Here is an 8,612-nt window from a genome sequence, read left to right on the forward strand (position 1 = left end):
TCCTTTGTAGGGACATGGATGCAGCTGGAAACCATCATTCTCAGCAAACTATCGCAAGAACAGAAAACCAAACACCGCATGTTCTCACTCATAGGTGGGAACTCAACAATGAGATCACTTGTACTCGGGAAGGGGAACATCACACACCGGGGCCTATTATGGTGAGAGGGGAGGGGGGTAGAATTGCATTGGGAGTTTTACCTGATGTAAAGGATGAGTTGATGGGTGCTGACAAGTTGATGGGTGCAGCACACCAACATGGCACAAGTATACATATGTAACAAACCTGCACGTTATGCACATGTACCCTAGAACTAATAATAAAAAAGAAAAGAAAAGAAAAGAAACCAGACCCAAAAGACCAGATAATTTATAATTTCACATAAAACAAATTTCAATAAAAATACCATATATGAAGGCAGAAGACAGATTAATAATTTTCTAGGGCAAAGATAATAAAGAGGGGTAAATACAGATAGGAAATTCTTTTCCAGAGTGTGAGAAATATTTCAAAATTAGATTGTGACTATGGTACTCTATAAGTCTACTTTAAAACCTGAAATTGTACATTTATAACCTGTGATTTTATATTCTATAAATTATATCCCAATAAAGACCTTCAAAAGTAAATATGCCAAAAAGTAGTATGTACTATTGACTTTAAGAAACCCACGTCAGAGGCTCTGAAGACCAAACCTATTTAAAGTGCACCTCAATGAAGATTAAAGAAAGAAGAGAAGGTGAGCACAGGCTCATGCCTGTAATCCCAGCACTTTGGGAGACCGAGGTGGGTGGATCACAAAGTTGGGAGTTCGAGACCAACCTGGCCAACATAGTGAAACTCTGTCTCTACTAAAAATGCAAAAAATTAGCCAGGCGTGGAGGTGGGCAACTCCAATTCCAGCAATTCAGGAGACTGAGGCAGGAGAACTCTTGAACCAGGAAGGTGGAGGTTGCAGTGAGCTGAGATCGTGCCATTGCACTCCAGCCTGGGCAAGAAGAAAGAAACTCCATCACAATAAAAAAAAAAAAGAAAGAAAGAAAGAAAAGGAAAGAAAGAAGAGGAAGAGGCAAAGGTATAGGTATAAAATGATAATGTTCATTGTGATTAGTTAATACAAAGAAAAATTGAAGTTTGTAAAAGATATTAGCAGCATCTGGTTAGTTTTGTTAGGTGAGAAACGTAAAGTAAATATTAGTACTTTATTAAAGCTCTCTGAGTCACAGATTGTTAGAAACCTGTAATACTTTCATCATGGATTTAAAAATATCCCTTATCAAATATGACTAGGAGAATAAATATTAAAGTATATTAATGGCACGTCTGTCTATAGTGTCAGGTACTTTTAGAGTAGCCTACAGACAATTGTGAAGATACACCTTCATTTATAACCAATTTCAACACCCACATTCAATGCTGTACTCCAAAATGCATTAATAAAACATGAGAGAAGGTGTTTTACTTATTTTCATTGTAAAACATAATTAATATGGAGTGTATAAAACTTTTCATAAAAGTATTAAATTCTTTAGTTAAAATGTGTTATGGAAATTAAAAGTTTTAATGAAGTTATCGATAATTATATAACATTAATGATAAATATCAATCACAAGGCTTCTGCAGTTCTTATTTTCTTATCCTTCATTTTCAACTATCAACTTCAATTATCCTGGTAATATTTTAAGGTAAATGTATCATATTGTTAATCTGTAGAAATTTAGTACTTATTTTAAAAAATTAAAAGAAAAAATAATGAAAAGCCTTGGTGCCATGACTCATGCCTGTAATCCCACCACTTTGGGAGGCCAAGGTAGGCAGATCACAAGGTCAAGAGTTTGAGGCCAGCCTGACTTGAATTGCTTGAACCCGGGGAGGTAGAGGTTGCAGTCAGCTGAGATCATGCCACTGCACTCCAGCCTGGGCAAAAGAGTGAGATTCAGTCTCAAAATAAATAAATAAAATAATGAAAACACCATTATAAAATATAAATGATTTTTTACTGTTATATAAAACAGTTCCATGACTTTTATGTTCAAAACATTAGAATTTAGCAAACACCAGGACTTTATAAGAAACAATTTAAGTCTAATATTTATCCTGAAGGCTCAATGTTACAATAATTAAGTACATCTTTGGTCAATGGAGCCTTATGAATCCTGTGTTTATAACACATTTTGGAGAGAGCTGATATCTCCATTACTGGACATGAGGAATACATTGCAAATAATCAGTAAAAGAGTCCATAAATGGTTTCCTGAGAAAAAGCTTATAGAAAACAAACAACTTTGGGTTTTCCTGAACTCACAATATGAGACTCACTTCCAAAGCCCTGACTGAAAGGAGCCCTCAGGATGCTAAGTGGTATGAGTGACTCACCAGCTGGTTTCTTTTGCAGCCCTGTCCACCAAGTGGTACATCCAACCTGATACAGTTTCTCATGTCAGTTTCTGGGAACTCAGAATGGCCATTGGCCCTGAGCACACAGCCGTCCTGCAGTGGCCCCCAAAATGGCAGTCAGGTTCCAGAGCTGCTTGATGTAGTCTGCCAGGAATATACTGATCTGAGGACAGCTCTGCCCCCCTTGTAAAATTAAGAAAATGTTAGCGTTCTTACCTAATTTGTTTGAAATATTACACTCTGAAACATAAAAAAGCAAGAGTTTTACAGGTGAGGCTTCATCTGGATTCTAGGGCACAGAGATGCAAATGCTCTAGGCAGAATAGTGTTACACAAGTTTACAACACATGATTCTCCTATGTGCAAAAAAAAATGTGCAGTTCAGCAGCAGAGAAAAGTCTGTAGGGCCACACTAGGGCTCTTACTAAACTCATTTCTGAAGATGGATGAAGACCTGGCGGGCTCTTCTTCAATCAGATCCTGGGATGCTGTTTCTTCCCTCAAATCTTCTTTTCCACACACCACCATTGACATCTAATCACCCCCTCAACATTCCCCAACAGATGAGATACACTTGACTGAAAGAAATAATCTTCCAGGGTGTATTTCTGTTTCCTATAAATTCTTATTCTCTCTCAAAGTAAAATTAAAATTACTTTCAAAGTCTTTCCCTAGATCACCAGGACAAGACTTGGGAAATTATCATTTTTTTTTTATTAGTTGGGACCCACCAGCAGTTTTTCCATTGTACTTTCTTTTTTAGTTGATAAATAATAATTGTGCATACTTGTGTACTATGTGTCATATTTGGGACATTGGTGACTCCACTGTATACAGGAAATGTTACAGAGAAATTCAGAACCTTGCTCAAGCCCCACAGGTAGAATGAAGAGCCGTGTGTGCTTTATTTCCAGCACGACCAAAGCAAATATTTCAAGACTGTGAGGACCACAGCAAGTTAGAGAGCCCCAGGTACAACAGGGCCAGTTCTCAGCTCAGGGATTGTACCACGCTAGGATGCAGGCCCATGGTTGCCAGATCTTCTGGACTTCTCTGTAAAGTGTCTTGATTTCTGAATGTTGGCTTACTTTTTAAAATATTAGGTTGGTACAAAAGTAATTGCGTCTTTTGGCAATTACTTTTTTTGTTTTGTTTTGTTTGAGATGGAGTCTCGCTCTGTCACCCAGGCTGGAGTTCAGTGGCGTGATCTCGGCTCACTGCAACCTCCACCTACCGGGTTCAAGCAGTTCTCCTGCCTCAGCCTCCCGCGTAGCTGCGATTACAGACCTGTGCCACCATGTGCAGCTAAGTTTTGTAGTTTTAGTAGAGACGGCGTTTTACCATGTTGCCCAGGTTGGTCTGGAACTCCCGACCTCAGGTGATCCACATACCTCCGCCTCCCAAAATGCTGGGATTAAGGGCGTGAGCCATCGATCCTGGTTGCCAATTACTTGTAATAGCAAAAACAGCAATTCCTTTTGCGCCAACCTAATAAAGACATCTGCAGGTCAGATAGAACACCTCTCCCGGCTGAGTGTGGTCATCCAATGTCTATCCCTAGCCTCAGGGGCTACCCTGGATTGCTGGCTTGCCTGGTGGTGTCACTCGGGTGTGCTGTCTGGCCATGGTTATGGAGTTTCAGGCTCCCCTGGAGAAGGGGTGACACTTTCCAATGGGCTGGGGAGCTAACTCTAGAGAAGTAAGAAAAGCTATACACGATTTCAGATTACCAGCCAGGGAACAACACGGACTGGGACCAGATTAGATTTCAGAGATCAGAGAGCTGTATATGGTACTGAGTTTATATGACAACACATCCTTTTTACTCTTAGGCTGTGTGAGTCAGCAGACTCTCATTAAGTGATGACAGTACATCCACCAAAATTGTTCCAGATCATGGAGACAGAGCAAGGAAAAGAACAGAAAGAATCCTGCTGTAATGGAATTTACAATTTCATGAGAAGAGACAGAAAATAAACAAATGCCTGATCCCCCAGAAGGCGAAAAGTGCTATGAGGAAAAGTTAAGCAGGATAAGGAAGGCAGGGCAGGCTGGATAGTGACAGCCTCTCTGAGCAGGTGGGATTTGGACACAGACCTGACTTCAATAGCAGGCCATGTCAATTTCTGGAGAAGAGGGACCTAGGTACAGGGAATGGTGGTGCAAAAACCCTGAGGGGAGGATGCATGAGCTGCTGCAGGAACAGCAGTGAGTCTGGAGCAGTGAGGGGTGGGAAGGGGAGGAGATGAAGTCAGAAGACGTGAGTAGATCAGGATGGGGGTCTGGTCTTGCAGGGCTGTGTTGGCCATGGTCAAGGTGGGTGCTGGGGAAAGGATAGTAATGAGATCTGCCCCCTGCCCTCAAGAGGCTTGCAGCCTGACCTTGTGCCTGGCTGTATCCCATCCCCACCTGTCTACCTTTACTCCCTGTGTGTACTCAGCATCCTAAATTCTCACACTCCTGGTGGCTCACAACCCTCAGGTTGCAGGTGAGACAGCACAGCCAGGGGGCCCCATTCAGCACTGAGGCATTCCCTGGATCTGAAGAGAGGAACACGGATAAGAAAAAGACTGTACTGTCTGCCCACCCTAGGAGAAGTCACAAGGGACCCCGTGGTTCAGTGGCCACCTCTGCTTCACGGACTGACAGAGGGCAGGAACTCAGGCCTTCCCATTGGACCTGGAAGATTTTTGCATTAGCATATGCATTAAATGGGGATTCACTGAATAATTCCTGAGCACTGGTCCCTGTGCTAGTGATTGGGGTTCCATAGGTGAACAAGATGAGCTGCAGATGACCCTCCCCACAGACAGCAACAACCCTGAGTGGGATACAGGCAAGCAAACAGGTCTTTAAAGCGTAACAGGTGATCCATTATGGAGATAGAATGAGAGACTCTTAGCAGTAGTGTGGTAGTAAATGTTTAACAACCAGCTCTCCAACAAAATACATGTGTATGTCTATAAGCTCATGGATTTTACTAATCTAAAGGAGCAGTTCTAGGGGATGTTCTAGGATATGGAGTGGGGGAGGACGTTTGCTATCCAGGAATAGCCTATCTCATTCCTTTCCTTTGATTACCTGTGGCACGGAGAGTCAAGGCAGTGGCTGCAGCAGCAAGGGTGGCAGTAGTGATGGCAGCAGCAGCAGTGACATGTCCTGCATGAATCCTGAATACAACTATTTATTCAAGTTCCTTCTGATTGGTGACTCTGGGATTGGAAAGTCTTGCCTCCTTAGGTTTGCAGATGATACGTATACAGAAAGCTACATCAGCACAATTGGTGTAATTTTCAAAATAAGAACTATAGAGCTGGACAGGAAAACAATCATGCTTCAAATATGGGACACAGCAGTCCAGGAAAGATTTTGAACAATCACCTCCAGTTATTACAGAAGAGTCCATGGCATCAGAGTTGTGTATGATGTGAAAGACCAAGAGTCCTTCAATAGTGTTAAACAGTGGCTGCAGGAAATAGATTGTTATGCCAGTGAAAATGTCAACAAATTGTTGGTAGGGAACAAAGGTGATCTGCCCACAAAGAAAGTAGTAGACTAGACAACAGCAAAGGAATTTGCTGATTCCCTTGGAATTCCATTTTTGGAAAACAGTGCTAAGAATGCAACGAATGTAGAACAGTCTTTCATGATGATGGCAGCTGAGATTAAAAAGCGATTGGGTCAGCCAGGCGTGGTGGCTCACACCAGTAATCCAAGCACTTTGGGAGGCCAAGGTGGGTGAATCACAACATTAAAAGTTTGAGATCAGCCTGGCCAATATGGCAAAACTCCATCTCTACTAAAAAATATAAAAATTAGCTGGGCATGGTGCCACACACCTCTAGTCCCAGCTACTTGGAAGGCTGAGGCCAGAGAATCGCAGGAACCTGGGAGGCAGAGGTTGCAGTGAGCCGAGATCAAGCCACTGCACTCCAGCCGGGGCAACAGAATGAGACTCCATCTCAAAAAAATAAAAAAAGTGAATGGGTCCTGGAGCAATAACTGGTGGTGCTGAGAAGTCCAATGTTAAAATTCAGATCACTCCTGTCAAGCAGTCAGATGGAGGTTGCTGCTAAAATTTGCCTCCATCCTTTTCTCACAGCAATCAATTTGCAATGTGAACCCAAGTGAAAAAAACAAAATTGCCTGACTGTACTGCATGCAGCTGCACTACAACACAGATTCTTACCAGTTCCACAAAGATCAGAGATTATAAATGGTCAAAACTGACTCTTTTTTTTTATTCCTTTGACTCAAGACAGCTAACTTCATTTTCAGAACGGTTTTAAACCTTTGTTTGCTGGTTTATAAAATAATATGTGTAATCCTTGTTGCTTTCCTGATACCAGACTGTTTCCTGTGGTTGGTTAGAATATATTGGCCAGGCAGTAGCTCACGCCTGTAATCCCAGCACTTTGAAAGGCTGAGGCAGGCAGATCACTTGAAGTCAGGAGTTCGAGACCAGAATGACCAACACTTCTCCTGTTGTCCTTCCCAGCCACTCCCCCACCTCCCCTTTTCCCTAGTTTATAAAACAGGAGAAAAGGGAGAAAGCAAAAAGTTGGAAAGAAACAGAAGTAAGATAAATAGCTAGATGACCTTGGCGCCACCACCTAGCCCTGGTGGTAAAATAACAATAATAATAAGAATAATAATAACAAGAAGAAGAAGAATAAATATTAATCCCTAACCAAAACCACTGGTGTTATCTGTAAATTCCAATGTATGAGAAAGCACTGTAAAACTTTTTGTTCTGTTAGCTGATGTATGTAGCCCCCAGTCACGTTCCTCACACTTACTTGATCTATCATGACCTTTTCACATGGACCCCTTAGAGTTGTAAGCCCTTAAAAGGGCTAAGAATTTCTTTTTCGGGGAGCTTGGCTCTTAAGATGTAAGTCTGCCGATGCTCCCCGCCAAATAAAAACCTCTTCCTTCTTTAATCTGGTGTCTGAGGAGTTTTGTCTGCAGCTCATCCTGCTACATTTCTTGGTTCCCTGACTGGGAAGCAAGATGATTAACGGACGGTCGAGGCAGCCCCTTAGGTGGCTTAGGCCTGTCCTGTGGAGCATCCCTGCAGGGGACTCCAGTCAGCTTGAGCAACACAGACTGTGAGAGCGCTCCTGTGTAGGCAATTGCCCCGGTGGAACGCCTCTTCAAGGCAGTGCACAGCAGGCCCCAGTGGAGGATCAACACAGTGGCTGAACACCAGGAAGGAACTGGCATTTTAAGTCTGGACATCTGAAACTTGGTAAGACTGGTCTTTGGAACTTCCCCACTCCATTTGAGTGGAAGCGTGGCCTGATCACCCATGGTGTGCCTGTACTGGCACTTTGGTTTTTGTTTTTGACTTCGCTTAAATTGCTTGATACTTTGGTTTTGGTTTTGACCTGGCTTGGATTTCCAGATACTCTGATTTTGGTTTTGATTCTGGTTTGGTGTAAACTGAAATAGTGTGTGTGTGCCTTTTTCACCCATTCTTTGCTCTGTGGTGTGTGCCCCGTGTGAGTGTAGTGTTTTTTCTCAAGGAAACATGGGTCAAACACAAAGTAAGCCCACTCCGTTAGGAACTATGTTGAAAAATTTTAGGAAGGGATTTAATGGAGACTATGGGGTTACTATGATGCCAGGAAAACTTAGAACTTTGTGTGAAATAGATTGACCAACATTAGAAGTGGATTGGCCATCAGAAGGAAGCCTGGATAAGTCCCTTGTTTCTAAAGTATGGCACAAGGTAACTGGTAAGTCAGGACACTCAGACCAGTTTCCATACATAGACACTTGGTTACAGCTGGTGTTAGACCCCCCACAGTGGCTAAGAGGGCAGGCAGCAGAACTGCCAGTAGCAAAGGGACAGATAGCCAAGGAAGGATCCTACTCCACCCACTGAGGGAAATCAACTCCTGTAGTTCTGTTTGACCCAACATCAGAAGATCCATTACAGGAGATGGCACCAGTGATCCCAGTGGTGCCCTCCCCTTACCATAGAGACAGGCTCTCCACTCTTGAGCCCACAGTGCTTGTGCCTTTGCAAGACAAACATATCCCTAGGTCACCCAGAGTAGACAAGAGAGGAGGTGAAGCCTGGGGAGAAACCTCTCCCTTGGTAGCTCATTTACGACCCAAAACTGGGATACAAATGTCCGAGAGAGCAGCGGTATACTGGAATAGATGGTGAAGAGGCGTGTTTTTGTGTACCAGCCCTTCACCTCTG

General features: G+C 42.8%; 1 pseudogene; it reads left to right on the plus strand.

Moving 5' to 3' along the window:
- The first annotated feature begins 5,552 nt into the window (after positions 1–5,552).
- LOC108522022 (ras-related protein Rab-1A-like) lies at positions 5,553–6,474 on the plus strand (annotated as a pseudogene).
- Positions 6,475–8,612: the final 2,138 nt, after the last annotated feature.

The sequence above is a fragment of the Rhinopithecus bieti genome, unplaced genomic scaffold (genome assembly GCF_001698545.2).
Source record: "Rhinopithecus bieti isolate Rb0 unplaced genomic scaffold, ASM169854v2 scaffold_64027, whole genome shotgun sequence".
NCBI classification, from domain to species: domain Eukaryota; kingdom Metazoa; phylum Chordata; class Mammalia; order Primates; family Cercopithecidae; genus Rhinopithecus; species Rhinopithecus bieti.